Source organism: Chlorocebus sabaeus, chromosome 9, assembly GCF_047675955.1.
Source record: "Chlorocebus sabaeus isolate Y175 chromosome 9, mChlSab1.0.hap1, whole genome shotgun sequence".
In the NCBI taxonomy this organism is placed as follows: domain Eukaryota; kingdom Metazoa; phylum Chordata; class Mammalia; order Primates; family Cercopithecidae; genus Chlorocebus; species Chlorocebus sabaeus.
In genome coordinates this window covers 47,349,263-47,369,138 of record NC_132912.1, presented here as the reverse complement: position 1 = coordinate 47,369,138, position 19,876 = coordinate 47,349,263, and positions in this window count along the sequence as shown.

Sequence of the window (19,876 nt, the reverse complement as noted above, 5' to 3'; positions counted from 1 at the left end):
CTTAATTCTACAGGAAAGAGTACTTTGAGTATTTCAAATATTTCCAAGTACACACAGTAACTCAAACCAGGCTGGTGAAACGTTTCCTTCTTTAGAACAAAGGTAGCTCTGGTGGTGATTTGGGGATCGCTTTGGGTTCAGAGCCTGGAGGAGTCACTCAGATTCTGAGGCAGTTTCTGACAGAAGGAAAGGTGGTAGCCTAACGCTGGGGAGGGCAGTTTCATTAATTGGGACATGTGGGGAAGTTGTTGGAGATGGACAGAGGGACATTCAGAAAGACAGAAGTGGAAGCATGGGTTTCTGAGGCGGGGGGGGCGGGTGGTTTCTAACGTGGCGAACAGAAGTGCAGGTAGACTTGAGCCAACAAAGGAAGCTGGGACCAGGCCATTTTCTCACAGTCACCCTGATGATGTTAGAAGCACCTTCAAGATAGGACTCGGCAGGGAAAATGTGTCATGAACGCTATGCAACCTGCAGTCATTTCTAGAGCTCAATTTAATTTTTTTCCCTTGGAAGTTATTTGGGGCACTCAGGGTGCACAACCCTGAGAACATAGGCAGAGGGAGTGAAGCTTGGCCTCGCACCCAAGCACACATGACTAGGGTCCCAGGGCTCCAGTGTTGAACTCTGCATGTGGCTCCAGTGTGGGTCACGGGGTAGGAGGTGTTAGGGATGGAAATATGCTCAGAGCAGAGCTGAGGAGATAAGAAGCAGCCAAAAGGGAGTGATGGGTAAACGCACAAAGGTGTCCAGGAGGGCCCTGGTGCCAGCTGGCTTCCAGGACACAGCTCTCAGGGTAGAAGGAGCCTTTCTCTGACACAGTGGAGACCCAACCTTTTAAACTGGCTGGAAGTAGGTGTCCCTGTGGCCCCTGACCACTGAGGGACTGGACAGAACAGGACTCAGACTGCGGCCCCAAAACACTAGCCCCAGGCTCAGCTGCTAAAAGCGCCAGAAGCCGCCAGGATGCAGAGCCCACATCAGGTCTCCGGTCACGGACCGAAGCTGCTCCCCAATTAGCAGGGAGCTTGGCCAGGCCGGGAAGGTCACAGTCTTGTAAGTCTCATGTTCTCTGCCTTCTAGGATGGTTCTCTATGGAGGTAGCCTCGGTTACATTCTGTGTTTTGTTTGCTTACTGACAGCATCAACACAAAGAGAGAATGACAATGTCCTTCCCCACTCCACTCCAAAGAACTCCCAGAGTGAGGATCCAGACGTGCCTGAGTCGCACCCACACCCTCTGATTCATAACTTGCCATAAAAACCACCTGGGGGAGTGTCAACCACACTGCCAAGCAAGGCGGGGTGCTGAGAAGTGAGGGCCATTCCAACATCAGTATCACAGTCAGTCCCCCTGCTTTCCACTTCAAATTCCAAACATGTGCCTACCCCACAGTGTGGGGTAGGGGCATGGCACAATATTTCATTTCTTTTGTGAGTTGGGGTATTCAGATTGAAAAGCTACTAAACTCAAAATGTGGGCCAGGCTGTCAACATGTAATACCTGGACACTTCGGGCCTCTGTGGACTTGAAGCATCATTAAGACACATCACTTCTGTGGCCAACCTCAGGTCAGCAGTTAGCCTCATCTTCATAAATTGTCTCCCCAACAACACAATATTTCTGTGCATTCATAGCTCTGTTTGTCCTCCATAAATCAACCATAGGCCTGTTTAATTATTCCTCGGCAATTTTAAACAACATTTTTAATGAGGCAGAGAATACATGAGGGCTAGCAAACAGGGCTTAAGGGTCTGTCACGGGTCACTCTGTGTATATTTTTCAAAGTCAGGCGTTCCCAAGATAAGTCACATCTCACCCAGATCTCGAGGCTTGGCCGATGGGCTTTTGCCCTGTGTGACCAGGCAGACTCAACCATCAGGAGGCTGCTTTCTGTCAATGGCCCTGAAGTGTGTTCATTATTATAAACACACATGATGAATGAGTGTTGTGGTTATGTGAGGAATTTGGTCACCTTGGCTCTGGCTGTGAAAGCAGCAGAGCTAAGGAGAAACTGAACGAAGGGCCATGCCTTCCACTGAAGCCCAGGCAGCTGGTGTTTGAGCTTCATTAACTTGGAGATCCATAAATCTCTCCCCCTGGTTTCCAGGTCAACGAGATTGCCGGGTGGAAGAGCCTCAAACCCTCTCAGTTATGGGAAACATCCCTGTGAGTCTGCAGAAAGGTAGGCCTGGCCCCGATGTCCCATAGCCAGCAGGTCGCTCTTGAGGGAGTGGTCCAGAGGGTCCCACCCTCTGATGGACCTGGGCTGGGGTATAACACTCAGCGGAGCTGCAGGAGGGAGGACGGAGTACTTGCTGCCCGGCTGTGTCTGTGCAGTGCTGGTGCTGGGGTCCCCACACAAACCCAAGCACCAGCCCTGGCACCCAGCTGAGTGGCCAGCCCACAGTCCCAGAGATGGCAAGGGCTGGCAGGGAGGCTAAGAGTGAAGGAGAAGCAGCAATTGGGCACCTGGCCCCAGAGGTGCTGAAAGACAAGGGGGCCACTAGAAAGTCACAGGGAGCAGATTCCTGAGGGCCTGTCTGCAAATATTTATTTTTCTTTTTTTTGAACATTCTTAGGACCACAGAAATGGGAGCCATTTCAAGAGGGCAGACAGACTCTGCCCCCTGCCCCGCCAACACCCACAGCCGTGGCTGCCTTTCTTTCTCCTCCCCATCCTCCTTTTCCATCTCCCCACAAGCCCAGATGTCATGCTGAGCCCCGCACATGAAGTGTCTCCTTTAACCGTCATAACAACCCCATTCTACAGCTGAAGACACCAGCACACTGAGGGCATGAACCACAAGCCCAGAGATACCCTGTCCCTCCACAGAGCTGGATCCAGACCTAGTCCAGACCTATTCCAGAGCCCAGCCTCACTGCATCTGGGGCAAGATGGTCCCTCGCCTGGAATGAAGAACACGGGATCCGAACCTTCAGAGTATGCCTCTCTGTCTCAGCCAAGCTCTCTGATCTGGAACATCTACAGGTTGTTTCTAATTGAGAAGGGACAGCAGAGCGGTTGGGGACCTGGACTCTCAAATGCAGTACAGTCACAGGTTCTCAGCCACACGACCTGGGGAAGGCACCCAGTCACTCGCAGGCTGGCAGGAGGTTACGGAGGTCACTGAGGCATAGCCCTCACAGGAGAGGTGGGTGGCATGGGCACTCAGGAAGTTGGCTGTTATTGGTCATTATTCCTTGACACCCACTCTGCCTATTTGTTCCCTCAAACGTCTTGCAAGAGAACCATGAAGAAATTGGGATTCTTGCTGATTTATGGTCATTACTGTTGATGTCACGACTGTCCACTCAGGGCCCAAGGACACCAGGACAAGTTAGAAGCCCGCACAGCAATCCAGGAAGTTGTTATTTTAATATTTAATGCTACTTTTTTTTGCCAAGCTAAACAACCTCTATCGGCCCTGTAGTATGTTAACATTTTGGGAAAAATTTACGAGCTGCTCTAATCCATTTTTAGTAAAGCCCATTACCTCTGAATATAGAATCAAGGTTCCAATTAAAGCTCTGCATTAGAGAATTAAAGTTATTTGCCAAACCAGAACAGAAAAAAAGATGATTTTTCATAATTTTGAAGTTCGTCTGCTAAAACCAGCAGTCTCCTTCCAGCCCTCAGGCAAGTGATCAACTCATTCAACATTTCAGAGCATCAACCACAAAACAGAAAAACTTCTGGGAATCTGGACAAAACAGTACCTCCCACCAAGGGATCTCAGACAGTCGCTAGGGCTTGCACACACATATGCACGCATATACACACACTCACATGATTACTCTAGGATCCTAACATCGGTAGTCAATGTTTTTAGAAGTAGAAATAAATCCCAATTTCTTCCACTTTGGAAGCTTATAGAAGGCAGGCTTTGTAGGAGAAGTTATTTCAGCTAGGTTTAAAAGTTTTTGTATGGTTTTGCTGGATAGAAATGGATGGGCAAAAACACAGAAGTTGAGAAGTGGGTGGGTTCTCAATGATGCTGAGGGCCAGGACCATCTGTGTCTGGAGACGGCAGGCGGGAGTGCAGAGATGGTGCTAGAAAACGTCCCGAATACATGTTATGATGCTAGGCATTTATTCTGATGGGTGTATTTTACTTCTGACAGCTCTCTGCAAAATCTGCAGCTCCTGCCTTTCTGGGCCTTCAGAATCCAGAAATGTATGAGAGCCATGGACAGCACAAGCAGGGCAGGAGGCCTTTCCGGGCACTGGGCTGCCCCGCCGTGGGCCACACGCTGCGCTTCTCAGCACCCATGGTTGTGTCACTCTCATTGGTGGTGCTGGCTTTAGGAGGATGTTGGGGACTCTTTCTGACTCTCCTTGTCAAGATGCCCACATTCTTTGTTAAGGAGCCATCTTCTTTTCTGGGGTCCCCTCTGCCCTCTCAGTTCTAGGATGGTGGAACTATCTGATAAGCTAAGTTTTCCAGGGTAGTGCAGGAGGGAAGGCAGTGCATGGTTGCACGGAACCTTGTCTGGAGATGCAGAATGAAGACCTACAGCCATGCAACCTCCCTTTACTCAGGTCTTTCCAATAGAGAAACTATTAGCCCCCAGGCCTGTGCATGAGGACAAAGAGCAACAAAGAAATGACAAACAGAGTTCAGTTCTAGGATGCCTGAAGTCTGCTTAAGAACAAAGGGGCATTTCATTTTGAGATGGGAACTGGGGACCCGGGGGCCCTGTCTGTTGCAATGACCCTTGGCTTCTGGAAGTGAGGGACGGCCCTTACCCAGCTCAGGCATCACAAAAAATCCTCAGCCAAGCAGCTAGGAGCCCTTAGGGGCATTGTCAGTGTTGTCCTGCTGCCAGCTCCCTGGCCAGATGGGAGCCCAGATCACCGTGCCAGGTTCTTGAGGGCAGACCCTGCAGGCTGCTGGGTGAGCTGAGGAGGGTCAGGAGATACCTCCACTGACAGCTCTTGGCTGGTCAGTGAGTGCCCGTGACCTTGGAGGAGGAACCCAAGGTTCTGCCAGGCTCTGTCCCCTGTAAATTATTACATGGCCACCTTGTGGCTCAGAGGGCCCTACCTACTATGTGAAAATGACATATCTTGAATGATTTATTTATGTGTTTAACAATCATCTAATGAGCACACGTGGCCATGTGATTCCTCCCCTTGAGCTCACAATCTAATAAAAATAAATATAAGTCATTTCAGTGCAGTCTAGTGCATGCATTACCAGCATGTCCACACGACAGGGGTTGTTACAAAGGAGTATGGGATTCCCTTCAGGCAAGCAGGGACGTGTAGAGGCTGGATAAGCCTCCTCAGCGAGGCGATGCTCTAGACTTCTGGGTAGGAGTGTGCCTGGCAGATGTCTGTGCAGCCTAATTCCAGCAGAAGGAACACCAACTCTACCGTCCACACTTGGAACACTGGAGAGGGAAACGGGATGCTGTTACCAGTGATAATCAAATGGTAGGCATAAACCGGTGCTGTCCCCAGCCGTGTGGGACATGTGTTCGCCCTGTGTCTAAACAGAGTGTGCACAGGCATTGGAGGCATGAACAACATCTATGGAATTTGGGCTGTTAGTAACAAAAACCCTTGCTAAGTGTGTGTAACTCAAGTTCAAGTCGACCTCCAGGTGAGGTGCCATTCAGCATCTTAATGCTTCCACCAGGGACCCAGCTGCCTTCTCCCCACGTGTTTCACTGTCCTTACCCTCAGCTTCACCCCAGTGCTGTGGCCCCAGTGGTCTCACACAGCTAACAGCAACAGGCTACAGGCTCTCTTAGCCACACTAGCGAGACAGAGAGGAAGTCATCTTCCCTTCAGCCTGTCTCTCCACCCCAGGTCAATTACCCTGGGGATGCTGCGTGCAGAGAAGGGAGACAAGTCACCCTCCTCCCAGGAGCTGAGCAGGGGGTAATGGGGCATGAGGAGAGAGGAGGAGAGCAGCGCAGGGTGGGCAATCAGCAGTGCCCACCGCCAGGACAATTCCAGATTCCTGGAGCTACAGGCAGGACAGGGGTCATAGGGGAAGGGGAAGAACATCAGAGTAGACGGAGGAGGGAGCATATTCTGAACAGTCCTGTCTGCTTTTCATGGAAAGTCAGGTTGAATTTAAGCTTTGCACGTTTAGAGAACTCACCCTTGATGTAACATGGAGGGTGGACTAGGTCAGGGCACATTATAGGCGGGAAATCAACAGTCATGCTATGGCAAAATTCAGGTGAAGGGTGGTGTGGCAGGAATTTGGGTAGCCAGGAGGAGAAGGGGGAATGGAGAAATATTCAGCTAGTTCCCACATCCAGAGGACTGCATGAGGGATTCCAGGACAATCCCCTGATTTCTGAATCCGAGAGCTGTGTGAGCACCCCCACCATTAATAAAGTTACATAATTCAGATAAATGAGCACATATCTTTGGTGTGAGAGGCTGCGGACTGGATGGATATTGAGTTTGAGGCAAGTTGAGCTTGAAGTACTTTGGAGTATGTGCAGGGACAGAGTTAGACTTTGGGAGTGAGTTGGAGCTGAGGACATTATCCTGGGAGCCATTGGCTGGCAGAGGGCAGCTGGAACCTTTGGCTAGCGGATGAGGATGACTCCTGGGGAGTATTGGCCTTTCAAACTGGCTTTGTCTCCTTGGCCATGTTGGGAACAGGCTCGTCAACTGAGATTGAGGCAGAAGGATTAATGCTATGAGTTCAGAAAGGTCTGAAGTGACCTTTTAGGGAACTGGGAGAAGGAGCTTCCTCACAGTAGGACCCTATGAGAGCAGCAAATCAACCAACTTCAGACAGAACCTTCTGGATTCCTGTTTATCATCCCTGTACTGAGGGCTCTGCATCAAGGCTGACTGCTCCCTCCTCTGGATCCCAGATCTGGATGTATAAACATTTTCTGGGCATCTCTTTGCACTGTGGGGAGGTTGAAGTCAGGGTCTACCCTTCCCCACCTCTCTGTCCCTGCAGTGAGCAGGTGACTATGCACACAGTGGGTACTTTGTAAGTATTTGATGCTTAAGTGAATGATGGAATGGGTGCCTCTGATGAGGGCCCTGTTCACCCAGCCAGTCTGGTAGGTAGGCTTTCCTGCTCTGCCAGTCTCAAGGCTGCCACTCTCTGTGGCCATGTTGAAGGGCATGAAGCCAGGGGCTTAGAGAGCTTCTCTGCTCCCTAGGGTACTGAGATAGCAGCCAGGCAGGGCATGTTTCTGGTCACAGGCTTAGGAGAAAGGCCAGGATCCTACAGGGTTCACGGTCCTGGTATAGTCTGACCCCGGCAGTGAGAAGGCACAACCCAAGCACAGCTGCTGCTCCTCTCCATCCAGGATGGGAGGTTCAAGGCAGCACTAAACAATGCCAGGACCCAGGAGGCAGGCGCAGTGAGCAGGGTCCTGTCTTGCACAGTGTGGCGGCATCTGGAAGTCTGATACCCATTTCTCTTGCTCCCTGGATGACCCCAATCCCTGAGGACTTTAATGAAGAACATCACATTCCTATGTGTGGTGTCAAGGGCCCCTGCGGCCTCACCTCTGATTACTACAGGGTTCATCCTACCATTCCTTGCTCCCCATGGTCCAAATCCAGGAAGCCCATTCCCTGGCCCACCCCAGGCCTCCCTCCATGACATGCCGAGCTCCTCCCACACCTGGCTTTGTGGTCACATCCTCAAGCAAAAGCCCTCCCATCTGGGTTAGCTGGCTGCCCCCAGAAGTCTCCGTGCACAATGCTGAATGCAAATATCAGAGCGTAGGGGGCTGCAGTCATAGACAGAAAGAAACAGCTTTCTTGGCATGCTTGGTCTGTATTTAGCCAACGTTAATAATAATGAGCAGGTGAGAGGACGGCCCTGTGAGATAGGAGGGTCTTCTGCACTAAACTCACTGTCCAGGGATTTCCCTCAGCCTCCATCTAATGCCCTTCAGTCTTAATGGACCAGGCATGGGTTAAAGGTTCACCAATGGTAACTGCACCCCAATAACACAGACTCTTTGTGGTACAATGCACAGAGCATTGGAGTAGAGCTACGAGGCCTGGCTTTACCACTACCGAGTCAATGTGACTGTTGACAAGTCTTGTCACCGCTCTGATCCTTTGTCTCCTCTTCTGTATATGGGATCATCATACATTGCTCATAGGGTCGCAGCAACACATACATAGAAAGACTGGGTTTTTACAAGATGTGCCACCTCACCCAGCGGTGAAGCCTCCTCTTTTTCTAAAACCCGGGCAAAGACACATGTCAAGGTTGCCTTGTTAGCACAGTTGAAATTGGGGTAATCTTAGCCCTCCCAATCTATCAAAAAATAGGCCCTAACTGGATGAAGATCATGTTAAGTTCTAGGGTACGTCAATGGATATTGTTCTTGGAAGGATTCTGGAGTGAGACACTTCTCCTTTAGGGGTCTGGGTGAGAGTACTCCCTATTTTGAGGGGCCCTGGACTGAGGTACTTTTTCTGGGGAGCTTCAATGGGCCACTCTTCTTTTGGAGACTGTGGAGAGAAACGTTCTTCAGTTGGATAGATATAACCTGTTGGTGCAGATCTCTGGCAAATGAAACACCACCCCCATGGAAACTGCTCTACAAAGACCACTGTTTGGATTGAACTGTGTCCCCCAAAAAGATAGGTTGAAGTCTTACTCCTGGTACCTGTGAATGTGTCTTTATTTGGAAATAGGATCTCTGCGCATGTAATCAAGTTAAAATGAGGTCATTAGGGTATGCCCTAATCCAACAACTGGCATCCTCATAGGAAGAGGTGAAGAGATACAGTCATAGACAGAAAGGAACAGTACACCCCATAGCTGCAAGTATTGGCACGATGCTGCCGCAAGCCAAGGAGCCCCTGGGCTACCAGAAGCTGGAAGAGGAAAGGAAGGATCTTTCCCTGGAAGCTTTGCAGACAGCATGGCCCTGTCAACATCTTGGTTTTGGACTTCAGGACTCCAGAACTGTGAGAGAATACATTTCTGTTGTTTAAGACACCCAGATTGTGGGATATTGTTATGCAGCCCTAGCAAACTCACAACCACCTGCAAGCAAGTAGAACTTTCTGCCCGTTGCATGCAGGAGCTCCCTGCTGTGATGACAGGGTGAGCAGCCCTGCTGAAACTCCCTGTGCTGTGGGGCAGTACTCTGTCCACTGTCCCCCCAGTCCCTGAGTTCTGACAACTCCTTCCCTGCCGTGCCCTCCTCCTCCATGCCCTGCTCAAGTACAGTGCCTCCCCAGAAAGCTGCTCCAGCTAAATTAAAGCACACACCCCTGTGAAGGCTGAAAGTACAGTGGGGGGTTTGGTCCTGTTGTTTTTAACTACTGTTTCTTCTCTTATCTCCAGTTAGTCTCAACAAACATTTTACTGAGCACCTGCTATGTGACTGTCGCTGCCCTGGGCCCGTGGGACTCAGCAGCAACAGGGAAGACACGTGGAGCTGACGCTCTGGTGACTGAGCTGAGGACAGGGAGGTGGAAGAAGGGGCAGGTCAGGAACAGAAAACACACTGAACACAGACAACTAAGATTGTCTCTGGTTGTGAGGAGTGCTATAAAAAATAGCATCTCAGGTGGTAGAGAGTGGCACACATTAGGAGCGCTCTCTCTGAGGGCGTAACCTTTGATGGGAATGGCAGGGCCTCCCGGGAGGTCGCTGCAGGCACAGAACAGCTTCATCAATGGCCCTGAAGAAGAACAAGCACATTTTCCTTAAGGAAAAGGAAGAAAGTCCAGGGGCTGGAGTCAAGCGCCTGAATGGAGAACTTGAGGACATGCATTTGAAGGCTCAGGTATTTATGTTTTTTCCTATTACTTTTTATTATTTCTTTAATTCTAAAAACTGGAAATACAAACTTAAAACTGCAGGAAAACATTAAAAATCAGCTTCAGCAATCTCCCCAGGGACGATAACTAGAACCGTTTTAAGGGTGTTGCCTTCTATATCAGTGGTTCCCAAAGTGTGGTTCCTGAACCAGCAGCAATCAGTACTACTTAGCAAGTTTTTAGAAATGCAGATTCCTGGCCCCACCTCAGACCTACTGAATCAGAAACCCTGGGTTCAGAGCCCTGCAATCTATGTATTAAAGACACCTCCCCACCACCAGGTGATTCTGATGCCTGCTGGAGTTTGAGAAGCACTGATTGTTTCTACCAGTTCTCTATTACCTGCAGCTGGGTTGCACATTGGCCTAGTATGTTGGGAGAGGCCAGAGCTTAAAACATACCTTCCAACTGAGGTTGCACATTCACTGACCAACAGACCAGCTGTAGGAAGGGACATATGCAAGACCACAGAAGTCTGTCACAGCAAGCTGGTACAGCACAGAAGACAGATGGGACCCTGCAGAAAGGACACCAGGCACAGATAGGAGCCAGAGCCACGTGCAGTTGGACAGCTGGCAGTGAGCATTAGGAAGGCTTGTCATCGAGGGGCCGAGTCCACTGGGGGTGCTGTGTATGCAAATCTCTCACAAGGACACAGGAAAGGTGAGATAACACTCCAGGGCATAGATGCTCTGAGCAGCAGTCTCCCACAGCAATATTCAGAGGCAGAGAAAATGCAACACCTCCGTTATAAGAATCAGGACACTCTTGGCCTTGGGTGGGACTAGCTGCAAGGCTAGTGCTGGTCTCTTTGTGTTGGGTGGAAATTGTGATCTTCTTCCTGCCTCACCACAGGACTGGCTATCAGTCTCTGCAAGCATCCCTAGTAAGGTGTTCCCTTTCTATGCTAAAATAGTAACACTCTCACAAGTCTCTTGACTCCCTGACTCAATCATCACTGCTGATGCTGGGAGCAGCCTGCGAGGTCCCTTGTGTAGCACCCCTCAGCTCCCCATGAGCCCCCTTTCTGGAAGGCCATCAACACCAAAATAAGCAGGACTCAACAGGGGCTTTCGATAATCTTCATGGAATGGCATGACTTGAAGCACCAGCACTTGGTTTGTTGAAGAAGTCTCTAGGCTTTCAATCAGAATGCTTTTACTGTAATTGTCCCACAGTTCTGATAAACTTCCAGTCAGCCTTGAATCGGAAAATTAGAAAGCACGAAAGACAGTAACTACAGACACACAGGCTGCCAAAAAAGTAAAGCAGAAATGACTGACTGGCCAAAGGCAAGGAAAGAAAATGAAAAGCTAGAAAATCCAAGCTAAAAAGTTCTGGGACTATATTATATGGGAGAATAAACCTTCATAACATTCAGTGGTAGAACTGTGTTGTGATGGTTTTTGAAGGATTAGAGAGCAGATTTTGCTCCATCTTCAAAAAGATCATAAGGCGGTGCAGATGGGGACATGAAAAGTGGTGTTGGGAGGAGCTCAGCAAACCCTCTCCCCAGCAAAACAAACTTTTAACTGGAAAACATTTCACAAAACAACGATTTAAAGTCTCTGGGAATTGTCCTAAGGGCGTATGGTAGATAGGAAACGTTTGTTCAAGAAATTCTACTAAATCTTAGTAATAACAGTGAAAGTCTGTGACATCTGAGTCACGACCAGCTCCCATGCCCACCCACGGCTCAGGATGGAAGCTCTACTCTAAGTGGGTATGGCCAAGAACTTGGGGCTTCCTCTCCCTCAAGATCCAAGTCTAGGGCTACAGTTTCACTCAGGATGGAGAAGTTGTTGGCCAGTCTTGCAGCCCTACCCAGCTCTGTGCTGCAGGAGCTCTATTCCAGGCAGGTGTGCCTAAGAGGACCAGGGCTCCCTTCCTGAACTCAGGCCCCACTTATAAGGCTGAGAACATGGAACCCTGATCACCCCTGCCCCAGTTCACTTGCAGGGTGGCAGCTAAATGCCAGGAGAGGCAAGAGGAGAAGATCTCACTCATAGAGCAGGGGCATCTCTCCAGGAGAAAAGGGCCACTATCCCCATCCTTAGCTCTGGTTTTTATGGCATAGAGTTTCTGCCCAAAAGGAGAAGGGGGTTTTAAGAAAAGGAAGACCCTCAACTCTCTTTAAAGGGATGGACATTATTTATCATATAGTTTGAGAGAAGAATGCCTAAGGGCATTGTTAAAAGCAATGGAGATCTTGGTGATGAATAAGAGGAGGCTGTCTCTCCATGACAGTAGTAGCAGCAAGCAAGATGGTATACCAGTTAGAAGTTTAACAGACGAACCAGAGAAAGAGACTGCTAAGAAGAGCCCTCCTTGGGTCAGTGCAAGACATGAAGATGGGAACACCTTGCTCCTGCAAAAAGACATGGCTTTAATTGAATTAGACTAAGAAGCATTATATACCAACGTGTTTTTTTTAAAACAATAGAACAAACAGCAATTACTGGAGGCTAATATCTGTGTGAGACGTGAACAGAGGCAGACTAGCTGGAAGCTTAACAGGCAGATCAGGGAAAGAGAGTCAAAGTGCACCCAACTAAACCACAGATCTATGCTGGCCAAGGAGACTGTTTGCCTTCCCAAGGCTGCACCCTCAGAGCAGAGACATCAGAGACTCCACACTGCAGGGAAACAGACATCACTGAACTAGTCAAAAGGCAAAAGCAAAGAGAAAACCTTGAACACAGAACAAGAAAAGTGACTCATCACATACAAGGGAACCCCAAGAAGGCTAACAGCTGACTTCTCCTCAGCAACAATGGAGGCCAGAGGTAGTGGGATTCCAAATACAGAAAGAAAAAGAATTGTCAGTCAAGAACCTTCCAACCAGGAAAACACTTTCACAAATGAAGGCTAAGTAAAGAAAATCCTAAATTAATAAAAAATGAGATTATTCAATGTTAGAAGGTCTCCTCTGAAATAAATCCTAAAATAATCTCTCAGCCTAACAGCAGATAACTTCAGGAAGTATTTCAAATCCACACAATAAAACAAACACTGCCAATAAAGGTAATTATGTAGATAATTATAAAAGGCAGTATAACTGCAGATTTTTCTCTTTTCTTCTCTTAGTATATTTTTTAAAAAACAATTACATAAGAAAAGGTGTGTAATTATATCATTGGGTCTATAACACATAGAAATGTAGTGTATTTGAAAATACCAAAACAAAGGAGATCAATGGAGAAAAGGTCATATGGGAAAGGAGACGACACCAAATAGTAACTCAGATCCACAGGAAGAAATGAAGAGAACTAGAAATGACAATAATGCATCCTTATGTTTCTATTAATAACTTACACAGAAGTTATCATATATACAACAATAATAAAAGAAATGACAGGAGCAAGGGAAAAAGCTATATAGAAGTAAAGTTTTTGTATCTTACTAAAATTAAATTAATTTAAATCTAAATTAGATAAGTTAAGATGTATATAGTAAGCACCAGAACAACCACTAAGAAAATAATTCAAAAGAAGCTTAAAAATTTATTAAAGGAATTAAAATATTAAGTAGGAAATATTCATTTAATGCAAGAGAAAGTGGTAAAGGAGGAACAGAGGAAGAGGAAAAGAAATGAGACACAAAAAACAAAAAGGAAAATGGCAGGCATAAATTCAACTGTATCAATAACAACATTAAAAGGAAATACTTTAAACAATCCAATCAAAAGGCAGATATTTCAAGACCAGATGACACCAAAATCCACAGGCAAAATCCTACAGGAGACACTTTAGATTCAAAGACACAAACAAGTTGAAAGTGAAGGAACGTAAAAGGTCGTGTCAAACAGCAACAATAAGAGAGCTGGAATGACTATACAAATATCAGACAATACAGACCTTAAGGCAAAAAAAAAAACAAAAAAAAAAAAAACCGTTACTAGAGATGAGAGAGAAATTCTATCATGATAAATAAGGTCAATCCATTAGGATACTGTAACAATTATAAGCACAGGCACCTAACAACAGAGCCTCAACTCAGATGAATCAAAAACTGACAGAACTGAAGGAAGACAGTGACAATTTGATAATATCAGCTGGAGACTTTCATACCTCATTTTCAGTAAAGGTAGGAGAACTAGACAGATAAAAAAGCATATAGAAGACTAGAAATCACTACAAACCAATTCGACGTAAGAGACATCTATAGAATAATCCAACAATAACAATACACATTCTTCTCAAGTGCACATGGAACATTCTTCAGGATTTGCTATACCCTAAGCAAGGATCAATACATGTAAAGAAATTTAAATCTATACCAAGTGTTTCTCTAATCACAGTGATATAGGAAATCAATAGAAATAAAGAAATTAAGGAAAGTCACAAATATGTGGAAATTACGTATTATTAAATAACCAATAGATTAAAGGAGAAATCACATGGGAAATTAAAAAATACCTGAGATAAATGAAAATAAAAACACAACATAGGAAAATTTCTGGGCCACATGTGAAGCAGTGCTTGGAAGAAAGGGGGATTTATAGCTCTAAATGCTTATGAATTGAAAAGAAGTAAAGTATCAAACCATTATTAAACCAAGCACCCCTGGTGGTCTAGTGGTTAGGATTCACTGTTCTCAAATCATTAAACTAACATTCCATCTTAGAAACTAGAAAAGAAGATAAACTAAACCCAAAAGAAAACAGAAGGAAGGAAATAAAAGCATTAGAAAAGAAATAAATAAGATAGAGAATAGAAGGATAAACAAGAAAAATCACTAAACCCAAAAGTTGGTCCCTGGAAAGTATCAACAAAGGTGACAAACTTTTTGTTAGACTGACCAATAAATAAGAGAAGATTCAAATTACCAAAATCAAAAATAATAGAGGGCATCACTACTATTGGAGAAAGAGAAGAGATTATAGAAGAATTCTATGTACAATTGTATGGCAACAAATTAGATAACCTAGATAAAATGGACAAATACCTAGAAACATACAAACTACTAGGACTGACTCAAGAAGAAATAGAAAATATGAATAGACACAATAGCAAAAACATGGAACCAACTAATGCACCCATCAATGGTGGATTGGATTTTTTAAATGTGGTACATATACACCACAGAATACTATGCAGCCATAAAAAGAAGGAAATCGTGTCTTGTGAAGCAACATGAATCCACATGAATCCAGCAGAAGGTCATAATCCTAAGTAAACTTACGCAGAAACAGAAAACCAAATACTGCATGTTCTCACTTAGTAGTAGTAGCTAAACACTGGGTACACATAGACGGGAAGAGTAAACACGGGACTACTGGAGGGGAGACAGAAAAGAGCAAGGAAAGGCAAAAAAACTACCTATTGGGTATTATGCTCACTACCTGGGTAACGGGTTCAGTTACACTTCAAACCTCAGTGTCACACAATATACCTTTGTAACAAACCTGCACATGTACCCCAATTCTAAAATAAAAATTGAAAAATAAAATGAAATCCGAATAGATCTATAAAAGTAAAGATATTGAATTAGAATTGAATTGAAAAGTAAAGATACTGAATTGAATTGAATTGAATTGAATTGAATTGAATTGAATTGAATTGAATTGAATTGAAAATAATTGAAAAGTAAAGAAATCGGACTGAAATTATTCACAAAGAAAAGCCAAAGGTCAGATAACTTCAATGGTGAATTCTATCAAACATTTAATGAAGAATCAACACCAATCCTTCACAAACTCTTCCAAATAAATAGAAGAGAAGGAAACATTCCAACATATTTTACAAGTTCAGTGTTACTTTGACACCAAAACCAGACGAAAACATCACACACAAAAAGAAAACTATAGACAAAGCACTTACAAATATAAATATAAAAATCCTCCACAAAATAATAGTAAACCAAATCCAGAAAATATATAAAAAGAATCATACACCATGACTAAGTAGTATTTATTCAAGGAATCCAAGATTTGTTTAACATCTAAAAATCAATTCAAATAGTAATTCATATTAATAAAGACAAAAGCATATGATTATCTTAATAAATAGAGAAAAAGCACTTGAAAAATTCAAAATTTTTTTGTAATAAAAATTCTCAATAAATTAGAAAACCAGGGAATTTTCTCAACCTGATAAAGACCATCTATGAAAATCTCACAACTAACTTCACGATAAATGATGAGAAACTGAATGCTTTTATCGTAAGTTTAGGAAACAAGAGAGAGATGTGCATTCTGACCACTTCTTTTCAGCATTGTACTGGATTCTTGCCAAGACAGTGAGGCAAAGAAAGAAAGGAAAAGGAAGGAAGGAAGGAAGGAAGGAAGGAAGGAAGGAAGGAAGGAAGGAAGGAAGGAAGGAAGGAAGGAAGGCCGATCACACTGAAATAAAAGAAGTGAAGCTTTCTCTACATACAGATGACATATCTTGTATATGGAAAATTCTAAAGAATACACTCAAAATGATTAGATCTAATAGACAAGTTGATCATATTTGCAGAATACAACATATACAAACATTGAGCCCTACAAAAATGAAATTTTAAAAAATTATTCCATCTACAATAACATTAAAGGAAATAAAATTCTTAGGAATAAAGCAAACAAAAGAAGTGCACGTTTCAAACGTGAATCTACAAAACATTACTGAAAGAAATAGAAGACAAAAATAAATTGAGAAATGCCTCAGGTCAATACTGATTAATTGTATTAATTAGTATTGTCATATTATCAATATTAAGTCAATATTAACCAACATATAAGTCAATATTTAAAAATATTGGTTAATATTGGTTTAGAATACTGAACCCATCACCCACAGATTCAAGGCTATCTCTACCAAAATACTTACTGACTTTTTAATCCTGAAATCTGCATTGATATGGCAGTGACCTGGAAAACCTAAAATAATCTTGAAAAATAAAAATAAACATGAAAAACTTATACTTGTTGATTTAGAGGCTTACTACAACACTATAGTAATCAAGACAATGTAGTACTCCTGTAAGGACAGATCAATGGATTCGATCTGGGAGTCCAAAAATAAGCCCCTACATTTATGGTCAATTAATTTTCAACAAGGGAAGCAAGACAGTTTAGTGAAGGAAAGATTAGTCTTTTCAACAAATAGTGACAACTATCAGACGACAAATGGTGACAACGAGTATCAGACAACTGGATATTCAATGCAAAAAAATGAAACTGAGACCCTACTTTACATCATACTAAAAAAAAACAAAAACAAAAATGGTCACAAATGTAAATGTAAGAACTAAAATTATAAAACTCTTAGAAGAAAACTTAGGATCAAGTCTTCATAATCTTGGGTTAAGCAATGGTATCTTAAATATGACACCAAAAGCACAGGTAAAATAGTAAAATAGATAAATTGAACTAAAAATCCTTTGCACTTCAATGGGCATGATTAAAAATGTGAAAAGATGACCTCAGAATGAGAGAAAATATTTGCAAATCAAATATTTGGATAAGAGACTTATGTCTAGAATATATAATATGCTCTTGCAAATCAATAATAAAAAGACAAATTAAAAATGGACAAAGGATCTAAATAGACACTTCTACAATGAAGATGTGCAAATGACCACACGAGAAAGTACTCAACATAATTAATCATTAAGGAAATACAAATCAAAACCCCAATGAGATGCCACTTTGCACCAGCTGGAATAGTTATAATCAAAAAGACAACAAATAATAAGTGTTGGTAAGGAAATGGAGAAACTGAAACTCTCACATTTTGCTGAATAAAGTGTTTACTCAATGTATTCTAATGTACAATGATTGCTGAATAAAGAATTTATTCAATGTATTCTAATGTAAAATAGTGCAGCAAAATTTTGACAGTTCCTCAAATAGTTAAACATAGTTAACATGTGATCCAGCAATAGTAATTCTAGGTATATATCCAAAAGAAATGAAAACGTACAATACAAAGTCTTGTACATGAATGTTCATAGTAGCATCATTCGTAATAGTCAAAATTAGAAAACAGTTCCAATGTCCATCAACTGTTGAGTGGATAAATAAAATACGGTGTATCCATTGAATGGAATATTATTTGGCAATAAAAAAGAATAAAGCAGTGATACATGCTATAAAATAAGTGAACCTTGAAAACATTATGCCAAGTAAAAGAAGCCGGTCACAAAAGACCACATAATCTATTATTCATTTACATAAATTATCCAGAAGAGATAAATCTATGAAGACAGAATTAATAATGTCCAGCACTTGGGGGTTAGGAAACATTAGGAGTGACTGATAACGAGTACAGGGTCTCTTTTGGGGATCTCAAAAAAGTTCTAAAATTAGATTGTGATGATGGTTGCATAATTGTGAATATACTGAATCATTTAATGTACACTTTAAATGGGCGAACTGTAGGGCATGTGGTTTATATATCAATAAAGCTGTTAAAGATGTGGAGATGTATATTAGCTTTCATATGTTACTCATAATTTTATTTCACTTTTTATTTCTCTAAACCTATGAGATATTATTTTATATTCTTTTTTTTCTTTTCTTTTTTATTATACTTTAAGTTCTAGGGTACATGTGCACAACGTGCAGGTTTGTTACATATGTATACTTGTGCCATGTTGGTGTGCTGCACTCATCAATTCACCAGCACCCATCAACTCGTCATTTACATCAGGTATAACTCCCAATGCCATCCCTCCCCCCTCCCCTCTCCCCATAATAGGCCCCGGTGTGTGATGTTCCCCTTCCCGAGTCCAAGTAATCTCATGGTTTAGTTCCCACCTATGAGTGAGAACATGCGGTGTTTGGTTTTCTGTTCTTGTGGTAGTTTGCTGAGAACGATGGTTTCCAGCTGCATCCATGTCCCTACAAAGGACACAAACTCATCCTTTTTCATGGCTGCATAGTATTCCATGGTGTATATGTGCCACATTTTCTTAATCCAGTCTGTCACTGATGGACATTTCGGTTGATTCCAAGTCTTTGCTATTGTGAATAGTGCTGCAATAAACATATATGTTCATGTGTCTTTATAGCAGCATGATTTATAATCCTTTGGGTATATACCCAGTAATGGGATGGCAGGGTCATACGGTATTTCTAGTTCTAGATCCTTGAGGAATCGCCATACTGTTTTCCACAATGGTTGAACCAGTTTACAATCCCACCAACAGTGTAAAAGTGTTCCTATTTCTCCACATCCTCTCCAGCACCTGTTGTTTCCTGACTTTTTAGTGATTGCCATTCTAACTGGTGTGAGATGGTATCTCATTGTGGTTTTGATTTGCATTTCTCTGATGGCCAGTGATGATGAGCATTTTTTCATGTACCTGTTGGCTGTGTGCATGTCTCCTTTTGAGAAATGTCTGTTCATATACTTTGCCCACTTTTTGATGGGGTCATTTGCTTTTTTCTTGTAAATTTGTTTGAGTTCTTTGTAGGTTCTGGATATTAGCCCTTTGTCGGATGAGTAGATTGCAAAAATGTTCTCCCATTCTGTAGGTTGCCTGTTCACTCTGATGGTAGTTTCTTTTGCTGTGCAGAAGCTCTTTAGTTTAATTAGATCCCATTTGTCAATTTTGGCTTTTGTTGCTGTTGCTTTTGGTGTTTTAGATATGAAGTCCTTGCCCATGCCTATGTCCTGAATGGTATTACCTACGTTTTCTTCTAGGGTTTTTATGGTTTTAGGTCTAACATTTAAGTCTCTAATCCATCTTGAATTAATTTTCGTATAAGGAGTATGGAAAGGATCCAGTTTCAGCTTTCTACTTATGGCTAGCCAATTTTCCCAGCACCATTTATTAAATAGGGAATCCTTTCCCCGTTGCTTGTTTTTCTCAGATTTGTCAAAGATCAGATGGCTGTAGATGTGTGACATTATTTCTGAGGGCTCTGTTCTGTTCCATTGGTCTGTATCTCTGTTTTGGTACCAATACCATGCTGTTTTGGTTAGTGTAGCCTTGTAGTATAGTTTGAAGTCAGGTAGTGTGATGCCTCCAGCTTTGTTCTTTTGACTTAGGATTGTCTTGGCAATGCGGGCTCTTTTTTGGTTCCATATGAACTTTAAAGCATCATCTCAGCCCAAAATCTCCTCAAGCTGATAAGCAACTTCAGCAAAGTCTCAGGA